Source organism: Hyperoodon ampullatus (genome assembly GCF_949752795.1).
Source record: "Hyperoodon ampullatus genome assembly, chromosome: 5".
Lineage (NCBI taxonomy): Eukaryota > Metazoa > Chordata > Mammalia > Artiodactyla > Ziphiidae > Hyperoodon > Hyperoodon ampullatus.
Window position 1 is genome coordinate 132,247,857 of NC_136918.1, and position 18,360 is coordinate 132,266,216.

Below are 18,360 nucleotides of genomic sequence, written 5' to 3' on the forward strand. Positions count from 1 at the left end.
CTTAGCAAGTTTGTGTATCTTTTATGTCAGACATGCTACTGATTTATATTTTTGTCTCCTATTTCTGTGTCTTCTTCAGAGGCTGGCAGGACAAATGCTCAGCTGTTCATTATAATTGTGTATGTCTGGCTTCCACTCTGACTTGTCAGTACCCATGACATATTGAAAGTTACATATCTTGAATTTCACCCCCAGAATAATGGCTCTTTATTAGCCGAGACTGGTGGTCTTAATTCATTTTACTTAAGGGTCTGTTTGGAAGCATTTGTGTGTCATGATCCTGGGTCTATCCATTTCTTTCTTTTAATATTAATCAGCACTCATGTACTCATCAACACATGCACACACATACAAACACACACAGACAATTGCCTCAGAAAAAAAATTTTGGAAAAATGTTGATGATGAAAAAAGTAAGTTGGAAGAGAAGGAACAGAAGGCTCAATATTTAGGTGTATAAATAACCTGGAGACTGGTTAAATGGTCCTGGATATAGGTGGTGGCATAGATAATTAAAAAGAGTAGATGAGCAGGAGGAACTTTGTGAAGGTAAAACCTATAAGATCTTAGACATCAGTAGTGAAGGAGAAGGGGGAAAATATAGAGAAGATAATTTCTAAAAAAGTATTTCTTCTTGGCACATAGAATGTTGGGGTATTCAGAGTGGTATACACAATTATATATCTGAAAGACTGGTATTGCAAAATTAGTAAGACTAGGATTGCAGATGTGTTCTGTGTCTTTCTAGAGACACTAAATAAGTTGGGTGAAAGTGTGATAATGACACAAAAAATTCTGAACACAAGAGCTCTTTCAAATATGTGACACCATCTGAAATATGCATGACTCCCTTGTTCAGTGCTTTATCGCTGGGTGTATCTAAATCCAGGCAAGATCACCCACTACTAGAATTATTTTGGGGGGAAATTACCAACTCAGGGAGAAGGGTGAAATTAACTCATCTTACATATCCAATCCTGTCCCACCCTGTTCTAGGATACTACAAGTTAGAAATGAATTTGAGTTTTGAAGCCTGAGTAAAGATGATGATGCTGATACCAGGAAAATACAGAACTGAAAACATTTATGTTTCTATATCTGGGAGAAGAGGCCAGTTACAATAGGTTTTGGCTTTAGAAATCCCGTCTTCATGTGGGCTATAAAAGACTACAAGAACTGAAGTCAACATTCAACCACCTGTGGTTAAATAAATTGATTGTTCCTAGAATCCCTTGAAACTTGAAAGAAATATCAGTCTTGAGAAGAAGAAGGGCGAAAGAGGTTGGATGGATAGATTGATTGTTACTCTTGAAGGAATAGAATCATTTCTTATGAATTAGATAACTAGTAATCTCATTCGTCAAACACTTACCTCTTAATAGAGGACATTTCATTATATACTCAGAATGAGAACAAAAGCATTCATCCCTGCTTTCTAAAAGTGTGGGAAAGACAAAAAAAAAAAACAAAACCCACAAGCTACAAAGATCAAAATATTACTATAATATAATTATACATAAAGTTATTTGGGAAATACAGAGAAAAGAATCAGAAGAGAGACCAGTACTAAGAAGAAGTAGAGAGAAGGGCGAGGAATCTTTCTGAAAAGAGACCAACTTGTAGCTGAAACAGGGAGGATGAATAAGAGTTGGTCAATCATACAAAGGACAGAAATAGCTTTGGGGGCAGGGGAGAAGGAGGAAATACATTTCAGAAAATATCCATATGCTGGAATCTTATTGCAATAGCTATCATCCATCCTGAAGGAAATATAACCACTAGTTGGGCTTAAGGAATAAATTCACAGATGTGAGTAAGTAGAATTCTAAGATAACCCCAATGACATACACCATTGTCTGATCCCCTTCCCTTCAGTGTGAGAAGGACCTGTAACTTGCCTCTAACCTTGGCAAAGGTGATGGGATGTCACGCCTGTGATTATAATTATATTTGGAGTTGGCAAAGAAAACTCGAGATGGATAAATTTGAATTTCAGATTTAAAAAAAACAAATTTTTAGTATGTTTCATGCAAAATCTGGGTCATACTTGCAAATCTGGAAACTCAGTTAATTTATACAGAAAAGATACTTTGCAGGTGTCCTGGCTGATACCTTGATTGCAATATTGTAAGACCTTGAGAAGAGATCCCAGTTAGGCTGTGCTTAGATTCCTAATCCACTAAGACCCTGCAGGCCTAAATGAGTGTTGTCCTGAGCTGCTATTTTTGTGGTAATTTATGAGGTTTCCCCTGCTGTTCTCTAATGTATCTGGTAAGAGGTATAGTTGACTTGATGACCTGGATGTCATATCTGCATATCAGTAGAGACTAGGAGATATCAAGGATAGATCACTTTGGAGTAAAAGTGAGAGGGTGAGAGGTGCTATCAGCCATACTTGATGGAAATGGCTTATGAACAAAATATTGAAATAAAACTCATTTAGGACCCTAAGTGATATTGAAATAGTGAGAGACTCTGACACATGCGAATTTTGTAACAGAGTAATTTCACAACGAAATGGATCATCATAATAAATGATAAGCTCCTTATTACACCAAGTGTTCATGCCTTCAATGATTGCAAAGGAACACTTTATGTAGCATAACAAAGAAGAACAAATGCTTGATCTTTGTAATGTAGTAGATGTGGACTTTTAGTAAGTTTCCTAACCACTTTGTGTCTCAATTTCCGTATTATATTCGCATTCATTGGGATCAAATAGATTAAAATGTCTGAAGGAAATTTGTGACTGACAAAATATACAACAGTTATTGTAAAGCAGGCGTCCCCAGCCAGCGGCCTGTTTGGAACCGGACCACAGAGCAGGAGGTGAGTGCTGGCAAACGAGTGAAACTTCATCTGTATTTACAGCTTTTTCCCATCGCTCGCATTACCACCTGAGCTCCGCCTCCTGTCAGCATTATGGTGAGTTGTATAATTATTTCATTACATATTACAATGTAATAATAATAGAAGTAAAGTGCACGATAAATGTAATGTGCTTGAATCATCCCAAAAGTATTTTCCACCCCCGACCCCGGTCCATGGAAAAATTGTCTTCCACAAGCCTGGTCCCTGGTGCCAAAAAGATTGGGGACCACTGCTGTAAAAGATATTATATTTTTGTTGTTCTTCTGGTTTGAACTAAATGACAACATAGAGTTGATAAAAATTTATTGAGGAACGGTTCTAGGGTAATATATTATCAGAATATTATATTCATGGGTATTCGAATTCATAGGCACTCTGTAACTACAATGTTGAGCAGTTTCTGTATAGAGCAGCATTGTGTTCTTAAGTAAACTAGTAAAAGTAATTAGTCAAACTCATTTTAATAGCTGCATTCAAAACATAAACTTCCCTGCCCTTCCCAGAACCTTGCTACATAAAATATATTTTTTGGAATCATGTGTTCAGATGATTAGATAATTGAAGAAACTTTCCTTATCACTTATAATTGGCTTAAAACAGTGCCTGGTTGACAACAAGCAAACATGGTTTGATATGAAGCCGATGCTATAGCTATGAAAGACAAAGTCCTATCATTGTCAACTGACATGAGTGATAGGCACATATTAGGTATTAAATAAATATTTATTGCATAATTGACAAAACTGATGGTGTACTCTGGCCCTTTCCATCAGTATATAAGGTTTCCAGGATAGTGGGTGACATTAAAATTTCAGAAGTGTCCTTCTGTATCTCAATTGAAACTTCACCTTCTGCTACATGTGTTGCAACTATTATAGGAACTCCTATGAGGACTGTGGATATGGCTCTGGCTATGGCTGTGGGTATAAAAGAATAATAGCTATTGTTTCTTTATGTTTTATTGGATTTTAAAAATATTATTAATAAATAATATTTAATTAAGAATATTAGTAAATGATCAGAATAAAGATGACAAATCATCACCAGGAACTTCATTGAGAGTCTCCTAAAATAGCAAGATTGAGACCATATTAGTCTTCATTCACATGGGCCAGACATGTGTTTTACATGATGTTAGTCCATCCTAGTCACCATCTTCTGGTGACAGGGATTCTGCCAGGAGACAACCAGAGTTAGACACAACCTAAAGACTCACTGAGACAAACCTCAAAATGAGGAGATCTCTACTCTGGGAACGTAGGACAGTCAGGCGTATCAACGAGCTGCATATAGAGATTTTTATCTGTGAGTGAAAAGGATAAGTCTGAATACCTGCTGTAGGGGTGGAATTATATCTGTCTAGAGGCACGTGTTTCAATATATACTATCAGAAAAGAGAAAATTTCAGTAGAAGATAGAATATTTGATAGCAGTAGTGCTACTGTTTTTGCCAGTGACCTGAGTCAAACATTGAATTTTTCTAAAATGAGACTTACATTAGATCAACTTAGATCGTGGTAACTCTTGGTGCTGCACATGAAAATAGTTTTACACAGATGCTTATTGGAAAAAAACATTAGCTATGCCTTATCTGTTTTGCTACATCAGTAACTAAAACAGCCACAAAGTCTAGTTTCTCTCTATCTCTCTCTGTCTTTCTGTCTCTGTCTCTGTCTCTCTCTCTCTCCCTCTCTCTTCTCTCTCTCTTTCTCACACCTACAGACACACACTAAAGGAAATGAAAATCATGGAAAGAAATGTATATATATGATACACACTGCATATTGTGAAAGTTATTAGCTTTATTGGAAAGCAAAATTAGAAATTTTCCCACATGCAAATTGTTAATATCAGATGTAAACAAACATATGAGAGTAACAAAGTATCAAAGATTTTTTCCTCCTAATTGTTGGGAAATCCCAGCAATCAATGCAGTTATGACTCATGGTAGTCAAAGATTAGATTTGGTCAAGTTTGGACAGAAAATAATAATATTTGTATAATATTTTGAGAGTGAAAATTCTATTTCCTTTATGGAAAAATTTACATTGATGTCATCAAAATCTATTTACTAATGATAAATAGTAAATGTCTTGCCTCTTTCAAGAAGGATACTGAATAACATTTTGCCATAATAATGTGTTTAAATATTTTGTTAATAAAAAATATACCTACATGACACATACATAGAAAGTAAAACATTTTGAATGAATAAAACATTGTTTCATTTATCAGTTTGATTATATTAAGATCCTGTTCCCTTTTTTAAATTTCTTATCAAGGCAGATGAAATCAGAAAAATAAGCATTTTGTGTCCTCACACCACTGATAATTAGAGGAGAGCTTATTAAAATACAGAGGATCTCCTAAATTACCTTTATGCTATACTTAAATCTTCACTTTATTCTGTTCTTTAATCTCATCACCATTACATAAGGAAGACACCACTCTTTGACTGGGCTGGAATAAGAGTTGAAACTATCTTATGGAGGGGTTTACAGTTTGGGGAGGTCAAGAACAAAAAAGAATTATTTGTGATCAACTGCAAATCAAATGAAACAATTGAAAATGCTCCTTGCTTATGTGATATCTGGTTAGAGAATGTTAAAGTGAAGGTTTGTTATGTAAGATAGTTTTGTAAGTGTGACTGTACCATCTTATTAAAAGGCCTCAGTTGGTTAAAGCAATTCTCCTTAATGCCTTAAGGAATTATGCTCCAGTCTTGAAACAACACACTAATTACATTAGTTAAAAAATTAGCCAACCCACACCTAGGGAATATAAAAGGCTCTCTGCAAGGAGAAATGTCCAGACTGACGTAATCTACATCAATTCCTACCCAAAGTGGAACAACCAATACCATGTGTGGCTACTACGGAAACTACTATGGGGGCCACAGCTATGGATGCTGTGGCTATGGAGACCTGGGCTGTGGCTATGGCTCCTGCTAGGGCTGTGGCTTCCACAGACTGAACTGTGGCTATGGATATGGCTTCCACACTCTCTGTGATTGTGGCTATGGATGCAGCTCTTGCTATGGCTCTTACTTTGGATACCATTATTGAGGATGCCATAGAATACACTCATCCACTATACCAGGATGTCAGGATTCACCCCTTCTGAACCCCATATGTTCTGTACCTTTCCCTTGGACTAAGGTTGCCCTATATCAAGGAAGTTTAGTGTGGTCTGTTGTTGACCTACCATCTAACCTATACATTCCCTGAATTTATCTCATTAACTTAGATAAAGTGTAATTCACCTGTGACCTCAGAGTTCTGTCCTGTTGATATCTATTAATCCAACTGGTCTAATGTGTCATTTAAGACAATTGTTTCCTTATTGACTTTTTGTCTGGCTGATCTATCCATTGATGTAAGTGGAGTCTTATAGTCCCATACTTTTACTGTATTTTTGTCAATTTTTCCCTTTATCTCTTTTAATATTTGCTTTACATATTTAGTTGCTCCTATATTAGGTGCATATATGTTAACCAATGGTATAGCCACTTCTTGTATTGATTATTTTATCATTAAATAATGGCCGCTTTTTGTCTGGTGTTACAGACTTTGTTTTAGTCTGTTTTGTCTGATATGAGTATTTCTACTCCAGCCTTCTTTTGTTTCCATTTGCATGAAATATATTTTTATCATCTGTTTTAGGGTTGGTGTAGTACTGATGAACTCCTTTAGATTTTGCTTGTCTGAGAAGTTCTTTATCTCTCTTTCAATTCTGAATAATAATCTTTCTGGGTAGAGTATCCTAGGTTGTAATTTTTTCCCTTTCAGCACTTTAAATATATCATGACACTCAGTTCTGGTCTGCAAAGTTTCTGCAGAAAGATCAGAAACTGACAACTGACAGCCATGTCAGCGCTCCCTTGTATGGAACTCTTTGTTTTCATCTTGTCATCTTTAGAATTCTCTCATTAACTTTTGCCATTTAATTATGATATGTCTTCATCTGGGTCTTGCCATTTAATTATGATATGTCTTCATCTGGGTCTCTTTGGGTTTATTTTGTTTTGGACTCTGTGCTTCTTGTACCTGGATATCTGTTTCTTCATGTTTATTTTTAAGCCATAATTTCATCAAATTCATTTTCTCTGGTTTCTCTCTCTCTTCTCCTTCTGGGATCCACATAATGTGTATATTAGTATGTTTGATGTATTGTTTTTATTTTTTAATTTGTTTTCCTTTTTTCTGTTTTGATTGGGTTATTCCCCTTATTCTCTCTTCCAGATCATTTATGTGTTCTTAAGTATTCCTTAGTCTTCTGTTATTTACTTGTAGTGTGTTTTTCATTTCAGTTATTGTATTCTTCAGTTCTCACTGGTTCTTTTTTATATTTTCTAGTTCCTTGTTAAAATTCTCACTGTGTTCATGTATTATTTTCCCTAGTTCGGGTCTTATTACTAATACTTTGAACTCTTATCTGTGAATTATTTTTCTCTGTTTCATTAGTGTTTCTTTCTTTGTTGTTGTTGTTCTTTTATTTGAAACAAATTCCTCTGTTTTCTCACATTGTTTAACTCTCTCTGACTCTATAAAATTAGGTGAAATAGCTACCTTTCAAAGTCTTGAAGATGTGTCCTTGTGTGGATGTGTCCTTATACAGTTTGTGTGTGCCCAGTGGCTTTGGTGGGAAAGCTGGATATGAAGTGAGTGTGGGTTAACATCTTTCCCCAGTGTGTGCTAGTAGCTATCACCTTGACGGGAGGTGGGGCTGTAGATGAAGGGGCTACAGCCAGGGCAAAGGGTGAGCCAGAGCTTCTCCTGGCTCTGACTAATACACCTGTGGAAAAAGAAAATATGAGAGAAAGAATGAACACTTGCCTCTGGTGCATCCTGAGATGACAATGATGCCATAAAGACAAGGATGGGACATCGGTGCATATAAAATTTAAGCTTCCTTGTTATTTTTTAGTCTCTGCTCCCTCTGTATTATCAGTCTAGATTCTTAGCTTTGTGCTCTACATGTTTATGCTTTTGACTCAGTGGCTCTTTTCTCCACCACAACTATCAAAAATCTTCTAAGTTTAGGTATGGTGCTGTGGTGTGTTGATAAACCATTCTCAGGAGGAAAAAATGTCCTCACTCATGGTGTTTACAGATTTCTACAGTGTAAATACTCTTACTGTTTCTGACATAAATCTACCAACATGCTGCCACTAAATGCAGACATAAGCAGAATAGTTTCCCTGAGCTGATACAAGCAGGCTTATGGACACCAACTGGTATATCTGTCTGATATTCTACTGTAAGTCATTCCTCCAAGAGAGGTTCATTGATATCATCTCAACACAAAATGATTTAGCACAGGGACTCACTTTATATTTTATATTTACAGATGTACACATATTTATATTTTATAATCCTGTTATATCATTTGATTCTTAATTTGTAATTCCAGGTTTTCCTTTGAAGTCACAAAAATTCATTTTCCAACTCACTTCAAATTTCCACCATCCCCTTGACCCCACAATAAACAATGGAAAAGAGCACTTTCATATGAAAAGGCAAAGTCACAATAATAGAAGTAATATAAGATATGGAAGTGTCCATCAATAGATGAAAGGATAAAGAAGATGTGATATATACATATGTACATATACATACGTGTGTGTGTGTATATATATATAATGGAATATGATTCAGTCATAGAAAATAATGAAAATTTGCCATCTGCAACAACATGGATGGACTTGGAGGGTATTACACTAAGTGAAATAAGTCAGACAGAGAAAGACAAATACTGTATGATATCACTTATATGTGGAGTCTAAAAAATACAACAAAGTAGTGAATATAACAAAAAAGAAGTGGACTCACAGATATAGTAAACAAACTAGTGGTTACCAGTGGGGAGAGGGAAGGGGAAATGAGCAACATAGAGGTAGGGGTTAAGAGGTACAAACTATTAGGTATAAAATAAGCTACAAGGGTATATTGTACAACACAAGGAATATAGCAAATATTTTATAATAACTATAAATGGAGTTAACCTTTAAAAATTGTGAATCATTATATTGTATACCTCTAAGTTATATAATATTGTACAGAAACTATATTTCAATTAAAAAAAAATAAAAGACCCTGAACCATGCAGTTGCTGATATGCAATCTGAGGACAGATTTCCTGCTGATTGATGGAATTTTTTGTTTCTGTCACCATGAGTCATAATGGTGCCTGGTCTCTGGTTATGAGCTGCTCATCCTACAGCATAATATTCTGGTCCTATGGGTTCTATCTGTGCCCTTCAGAACAGTTCAACTCATTAGACACCTCCTCTCGTGTTCCCTAACCCAACCTCCATATTTAACATCAGACATGCCAACTTCATTCCTAACTCGTGGGAAAAAAAGTAATACAGATTCAGCATGCCCAATTTTGATTAACCTAAATGAACAGAATGCCTTATAATTTATAGAAAAGTTTTACTTTTATTTTTATTAACATTATTTTTCCTCAGCAATGTTTATTTCATATAATTCATGTGAGAAAATAAAGTTCATGTTTATTAAACTGTCTATCCATGTAAATATTGCTTAATTACATTTATATTAATTTCTCTCCATCATTTTTCCTTTTTTAAATTTATGTGTGTGTCTAGTATGTGAAAGAGGAACAGAGACAGAGAAGGTTAGAGACATGAGAGAGAAACAGTGAAAAGAGACAGATAAAGAACCAACATTGACTTCGGATGTCTCCTAAGGTTTTGATGCAGCTAAAAAGTCAAAGATCTGAACATCAGGTCTTTCTGTCTAAGGCTATATGTAATCTGGGCTTTCATGTGATTCAGTGGCCTCTGCTATATCTGATCATACTACTGATTTACATTCATATGCTACATTTTAAAATGACACTTTGCTGACCAAACTTGTCCTTTCTTCTATCACCGTATTTAACAACACCAGCCGTTGCCTATTTCTTGATACCTTAGTTTTGGCTGAATTACTAAAAACTGTGCCTCAGAAAAGAGATAATTTGTTCCTCTGACCTCAGATGTTTCTGTTTATACTCTGCATGTCATTCACAAAATAGTTCACAAAGCATCCTGTGTCTGATGGCTGCTGACTCACTGCAGGATGGTTGATGTTCAGACTCTCCAGGAAGAATCTACCCACTGTTCACCACCTCAGCAGGACAGTCTTCAGTGCACTGAGTCACCGCCTCCCTCTTATACCACTGCTCCATATTTTTGAGGTTCCATATTTTTCCTTTGAAATCCCAAAAATGAATGTGTCCACTTATTCTATTTTTTCTTAAGAAGCCTAATGACATTGGGAAATAAATAAATAAAAACAGGATTTTTTTAACTTTATTTTATTTATTTTTATACAGCAGGTTCTTATTAGTTATCTATTTTATACATATTAGTGTATATATGTCAAGCCCAATCTCCCAATTCATCTCCTCCTTACCCCCTTGGTGTCTATACATTTATTCTCTACATCCATGTCTCTATTTCTGCCTTGCAAACTGGTTCATCTGAAGCATTTTTCTAGATTCCACATATATGCATTAATATACATTATTTGTTTTTCCCTTTCTGACTTACTTCACTCTGTATGACAGTCTCTAAGTCCATCCACATCTCTACAAATGACCCAAGTTCATTCATTTTTATGACTGAGTAATATTCCATTGCATGTATGTATCACATCTTCTTTATCCATTCATCTGTCGATGGGCATTTAGGTTGATTCCATGAGCTGGCTATTGTAAATAATGCTGCAATGAACATTGGGGTGCATGTGTCCTTTTGAATTATGGTTTTCTCTGGGTATATGCCCTGGAGTGGGATTGCTGGGTCATATGGTAGTTCTATTTTCAGTTTTTTAAGGAACCTCCATACTGTTCTCCATAGTGGCTGTATCAATTTACATTCCCACCAGCAGTGCAAGAGGGTTCCCTTTTCTCCACACCCTCTCCAGCATTTGTTGAAAAAACAGGATTTTATGAAATATGGTATCAGGCAAAAGATGATTTTGATTAAATGGACTTTCTATTACATTTTAAGAAATTATTATATTTTACCCCAAAGCTGTTTAGGCAACATTATATTTGAAAAGTGAATACTACCATTGAAAGAAGATGTGGTACATATATAAATGGAATATTACTCAGCCATAAAAAAGAACAAAATAATGCCATTTGCAGCAACATAGATGGACCTAGAGATTGTCATACTGAGTCAAGTAAGCCAGAGAAAGACAAATATCATATGATATCACTTATATCTGGAATCTAAAAATAAAGGGTACAAATGAACTTATTTACAAAACAGAAGTATATTCACAGATGTAGAAAACAAACTTATAATACCAGGGTATGGGGGGAGGGATAAATTGGAAGATTGTGATTGATATATACACACTACTGTATGTAAAATAGACAACTAATAGTAACCTGATGTATAGCACAGGGAACTCTACATTACTCTGTTATGGCCTATATGGGAAAAGAATCTTAAAAAAAAAAAGAGTGAATGTATGTATATGATGTATAACTGATTCACTCTGCTGTATAGCTGAAGTTAACACAACATTGTAAATCAACTATACTCCAATAAAAATTTTAAAAAGAAAAAAAGAAATTCTAATTGAAAAGAAAAAAAAAGAAATTCTAGTTGACAAACATAGTTCCCAAGCATCATTTTGAAACCTGAAAATCTATCTTAATTATTTGAAGAAATGTACAATGTTTCAATAATGTCGGAGATACATTTGGCCCAGTGAAGAAAAATGATGATTTATTTTCCAATTTAAAAAGAAAATAAACATTTTATTTTTCTTTTGTAATACTGAAAGTTTCACTAATGTCCTTGCACCACTTCTAGCATCTTATGTTATGCAAGAGAAAGTCAGTGATAAAAGGAGACACAGGAACAATGATAGACATTATGTAATATGTCTTAAAAATAGTTGACACACAGTCACTAACAAAGAAATAAAAATTGACTGGTTGAAAGAGGCTGAAAACCTATTTCTCCCTGAAGTTTAATATAATCTAAACTAGAAGCACGAGGGAAAGCTGGGTTTTTCATCATATCCATACAAACATGACTACTTTCAATGTTTGAAGATAACAAACTACATAACTGTCAGTGTTTGTGGGGTCAGAGGAAATTTGGGTTCAGCAACTATAAAATCAGAGAGGAAGCTTCTCTCCCCATTATGAAATTTCCTAATAGCTATATTTTGATTGAAAATACAAATTTTATATTAATATCTTTGTCAAAACTCATTTAACTGTACTCTTAAATAGATCTAATTTGTTTTAAGTAGATTCTATTTTAATAAAATTCATTATATATTTAAAACTAAAAAGGAAAAAAAAGAGAAATAGTCTCTGCTGTGTGCTAGTTTACTCTGTCCATGATTGGGGCTTCCTGTTTCCATCAATACTTCACCCATCAGCTGAAAATTGAAGGAATGAAGAATGAGTGCATGAATCTCTTGACTTCTCTGATACTGTCCACACACTTTTTCAAGATATTCCCTACTGCAAATCTAGGGCATCTGTAAAAGCAAAAATGAGCCCTAGCTGAAAAGATATAGGAGTTGAAGATGGAGCACCAAACTTAACCTTGGTATGTTTTACAGATACATCTACAGCACCTTCATATATGATAACAAAAGGAAGCATAAAATCTACACAGTTTCTGCCCGTAAAACAGTCATACATTTTCTGGAAAGACCAAAGTAATACATACTAAAGGAGAAGTTCATAAATAAATGCCAAATACATTTATATACCATAGTAACTTGCCACCTTATTGCCAGCAACATAACCAATAACTAGTTATATTGAATTAGAAGGAAGTGTTTTACAAGAGTTTATGAATATATATTATATCTATCTTTCATAAGCAAGATTCAGGAAACATGTTTCTCTAGACAAGATTTATTTTTAAACCCTTCGTCTTATGGAGGAGTGAAAACAAAACAAAAAATAGGATATTTATTTTCATATTTTACATCATGCCATGTAATCAGGTCATATTTATTCAATTAAATAAATATGAGTGAGACATAGCATTTAAAATAGAACAAGAGTTCCATTTTAAAGGTCCATAAATTGACCATGGAATCCTGGAGTAGGGGCAAATCACCTCAGTTATGAGGGACTCATTTTGACACTAAATCAAGATATTTATGATGTCTGAAGTAAATTAGTGAGATACAGCATGCTACATTGGCTGTGGTTTTCCCCACCCATAACTGAGTGGGTATAAAAGGCACTTTGCAGACGGTGACATTCAGACTAAAGATACCTACTTTTTGTTCTTCAATTGAACCTCCCACTCCCAACACCATGTGTTACTATGGCAACGATTATGGTGTCTGATTTATGGTTAGAGTTGCCTGGGCTGTGGCTGTGACTGTGGTTATTGTGGCTATGGTTACAGCCTCTGTTGCCCATTGTGCTGTGGAAGATACTTATCCTATGGCCTCTGCTAAAGAATATTTAGGCTGTTGGCTATATCTTCCTCTTCTATTGTCACTATCTCCAGGTTTCCTTTGCATGAGAAATTTTTAAATGTCTTCACAAATACTAACCTTATAGTAAACTGAGGTAAATAAATGAAATTCAGCATGCCCATTTTGATTCATTATTATCTATTGGATTGTATCAGAGCTTATGGAAACATTTTTCCTTTGATATTGTATTACCTTTATAATGTTATGAAAAATTTAATTAAATTTTATTATAAATTTTACTTTAAAATATGTATCTATTACTAAATAAACTGTATTTCATAGAAAAATATTGCTTTGTTACATTTATACTGAATTGTCTTCTCCAGTTTAGCTTGTATGTTTGTGTATTTGTGTGTGATTATTCACATGTGTGTTGTTGTGGTGAGGGAGCAAGAGAGAATGAGAGAGAGGAAGAATTCTCTCTTTTTTTCTTAATAGATCTTTATTGGAGTAAAATTTCTTCACAATACTGTGTTAGTTTCTGTTATCCCCTCCCGCTTAAGTCTCCCTCCCACTCTCCCTATCCCACTCCTCTAGGTCATCGCAAAACACCGAGCTGATCTCCCTGTGCCATGCTACTTCTTCCCACTAGCTATTTTACATTCGGTAGTGCATGTATGTCAATGCTACTCTCAGTTTGCCCCAGCTTCCCCCTCCCACCCCGTGTCCTCAAGTCCATTCTCTATGCCTACGTCTTTATTCCTGCCCTTCAACTAAGTTCATCAGTACCATTATTTTTCTTTTTCTTTTTTTTTTTTTAGATTCTGTGTATACTTGTTAGCATATGGTATTTGTTTTTCTCTTTCTGACTTACTTCACTCTGTATGACAGACTCTAGGTCCATTCACCTCACTACAAATAACTCAATTTCATTTCTTTTTATGGCTGAGTAATATTCCATTGTATATATGTACCACATCTTCTTTATCCATTCATCTGTCAATGGACATTTATGTTGGTTCCATGTCCTGGCTATTGTAAATAGAGATGCAATGAACATTGTGGTGCATGTCTCTTTTTTAATTATGGTTTTCTCATGGTATATGCCCAGTAGTGGAATTGCTGGGTCATATGGTATTTCTATTTTTAGTTTTTTAAGGAACCTCCATACTGTTCTCCATAGTGGTTGTATCAATTTACATTTCCACCAACAGTGCAGGAGGGTTCCCTTTTCACCACACCCTTTCCAGCATTTATTGTTTCTAGATTTTGAGAGTGGCCATTCTGACCAGTGTGAGGTGATAACTCATTGTAGTTTTGACTTGCATTTCTCTAATAATTAATGATGTTGAACATCTTTTCATGTGCCTCTTGGTCATCTGTATGTCTTCCTTGATGAAATGTCTATCTAGGTCTTCTGCCCATTTTTTAATTGGATTCTTCATTTTTTTGATATTGAGCTCCATGAGCTCTTTGTATATTTTGGAGATTAATCCTTTGTCCATTGTTTCATTTGTAAACATTTTCTCCCATTCTGAGGGTTGTCTTTTCATCTTGTTTATGGTTTCCTTTGTTGTGCAAAAGATTTTAAGTTTAATTAAGTCCCATTTGTTTATTTTTGTTTTTCTTTCCATTACTCTAGGCGGTGAGTTAAAAAAGATCTTGCTGTGGTTTATGTCATAGTGTGTTCTGCCTATCTTTTCCTCTGAGAGTTTTATGGTGTCTAGTCTTACATTTAGGTCTCTAATACATTTGGAGTTTATTTTTGTGTATGGTGTTTGGGAGTGTTCTAATTTCATTCTTTTACATGTAGCTGTCCAGTTTTCCCAGTACCACTTATGGAAGAGAAACTATACTTCAATTAAAAAAAAATAAAAGACCCTGAACCATGCAGTTGCTGATATGCAATCTGAGGACAGATTTGTATGTTCTTGCCTCCTTTGTCGTAAATTAGGTGACCATATGTGCATGGGTTTATCTCTGGACATTCTATCCTGTACCATTGATCTATATTTCTATTTTTGTGCCAGTACCTTATTGTCTTGATTACTGTAGCTTTGTGGTATAGTTTGAAGTCAGGGAGCCTGATTCCTCCAGCTCCGTTTTTCTTTCTCAAGATTGCTTTGACTATTCGGGGTCTTTTGTGTTTCCATATGAATTGTAAAATTTTTTGTTCTAATTCTGTGAAGAATGCCACTGGTAGTTTGATAAGGATTGCACTGAACCTGTATATTGCTTTTGGTAGTATAGTCATTTTCAGAATATTAATTCTTCCAATCCAAGAACATGGTATATCTCTCCATCTGTTTATGTCATTTTTGATTTCCTTCACCAGTGTTTTAAAGTTTTCTGAGTATAAGTCTTTCACCTCCTTAGGCAGGTTTATTCTTAGGTATTTTATTCTCTTTGTAGTGATGGTAAATGGGATTGTTTCCTTTATTTCTCTTTCTAATTTTTCATTGTTGGTGTGTAGGAATGCAAGAGATTTCTGTGCACTCATTTTGTATCCTGCAAACTTACCAAAGTCATTGATTGGTTCTAGTAGTTTTCTGGTGGCATCTTTAGGATTTTCTGTGTATAATATCATGTCATCTGCAAAGAGTGACAGTTTTACTTCTTCTTTCCCAATTTGTATTCCTTTTATTATTTTTTCTTCTCTGATTGCCATGGCTAAGACTTTCAAAACTATTTGAATAAGAGTGGCAAGAGTGGACATCCTTGTCTTGTTCCTGATCTTACTGGAAGTGCTTTTAGTTTTTCACCACTGAGTATGATGTTTTCTGTGAGTTTGTCATATATGGCCTTTTTTGTGTTGAGGTAGGTTCCCTCTATGCCCATTTTCTGGAGAGTTTTTATCATAAATTGGTGTTGAATTTTGTCAAAAGCTTTTTCTGCATCTATTGAGATGATCATATGTTTTTTATTCTTTAATTTGTTATTGTTGTGTATCACATTGATTGATTTGTGTATATTGAAGAATTCTTGCATCCCTGGGCTAAATCCCACTTGATTCTCTTTTGTGGTCACTATATACCTAAAAAGGAAGAGGGCAAAAATATCAATGCTTTCCAACAATGTTCATAATAAGTCCATTTTTAAATATGTCTCTAGAATTTCTTCTACCATATCTGTTAGCTAATACTTTAAGTTTTTTAAATGGTTATTATTTATAATAGTTGTATTAAAACTATTTAATACACATCAGGGCATTAAAACTCACATGTATTTGTAAGTTTTGTGTCTCTTGCAACAATGATGGTTGGATTATATCAGCTTGAGCTCTGCCTCTATGAAATGTTTCTCAAATAAAAAAATATTTTGCCTGTAGAATGAGCATAGGCATTCAAATTTAAACTGTCAGCACTAATAATTACATTCTACCTTACCAACATGGTGGCCAAATAGTACTTTAAAATATTCCAATTTATGATAAATATTTTAGAAAAAAATCATACAATGTGTATAACAAGATAAATTCTTCAAAATAATGAGATATTTTCTCAGTATCAAATTAATATTAGGTTATTTCATGTCTACCTAGGAGTCTGGCCTTTATCAAATATATATGCCTCTATGTATTAACTTTCTCCAGAATCAAATTCATTTTCCACATTTGAAGTAGTTCTGTTTTACTTTGGAAACTCAAACTAGCGGCATCAAGCACAATGGAGAGCTGGTGAAAAACAAAGCAAAACAAATCCAAGAATAAAGGGACCAATATTCTGAAGATTTAGAAACTCTGAAAAAGTGAGCTGAAAAATCTTCAGTTCTTAATTCTAGATGCAAGGCAAGAGACTTCTGAGGGGAAAAATAACAAGCAGAATTTTAGGTGCCCTATCTTTTTTTTCCAAGACTGGCTAAACGCAATTGGACACATAAGATTCTGATAAAAATGTACCAGTAGAACCCTGAGCTTAACACACAGCCACATTTCTCCTTGAGATATTTTCTAAATTCTGAAGTTGCAAAGGTCAATTTCCTAAGATACCAAGCAGGTGTGTTTGAAAATCAGATAGAATTTTTTTGTCCATATTGAAGTGATGAAAAGATAGTCAATACAGTTCAGGAATTTTCAAGAAGAAGTACCTTTAACTGAAAGATTTAAAGGAATACTCCTTTAGCCTGAAGATAAACAGAGGTAGACAAGCCCTTACTAAAATTCCAGGCACCTCATTTTATGTTAGTCTTTGTTTGGATTAAGCCCACCAGATTTTTCCTAATAGCCAGGACAAAATTAAAAAAAAAAAAAAAAAAACTCTTTGTGGTGAAATGCAATATCATTCTGGATCGTCTACAATTTTTATACAAAATGTTGAGCTCATGGAATGTTATGAAACAACACAAAAGAATCAACCAAAACATAAGGTGACCAGAAGGTGAACCATATATTAGATTTGGAAACAAGAAATTTTAAAAGTCATAATTAATTCAGACAAGAAACTTAATGGAAATTTGAAAAATATGTGGTATAATTGCACAGATTCACCAAAGAATCAATTTTAAATTCTAAATCTTAAAAAGAAAGCAAAGGCATGCTATTAAGAACTCACTAGACTAGTTACAGGAAATCTGAATTAGTAAACTTCAAGATAGGTTGATGAAAACTATTTGAGTGAAGTAAAGATGGAAAACTTGTAATGTTATATACAGAAGAGAGTATAAAGAACATGTCAGACCTCATGAAATAATAAAACCTTCATGTAACTGAAGCTCAGCTGAAGAAGAAAAACATAAAGCAGAAGCCATTTTTGGAGAAAAGGTAATCCATAATTTTCCAAAACCGATTAACGATACCAAGTCACATTTTCTAAAAGTTCTGCACTGCCAAGAGGGAAAATTACAATTAAAATCACATCGGCATAACCCAAGAGCTGAAAATTAAATGCAAAGTCAAAATCAGAATAGCTTGAGAAACAGACAAAATACCCGCAAAATGTATCAGTAAATAGAATCTTCAACAGAAACAAAGGAAGCCAAAGGAAAATGTGATGATATTTTAAGGAAGGATGGATTTAAAATAGCTATTTAGAATCTCATGCAGTCAAAAGTGTCTTACGAAAAA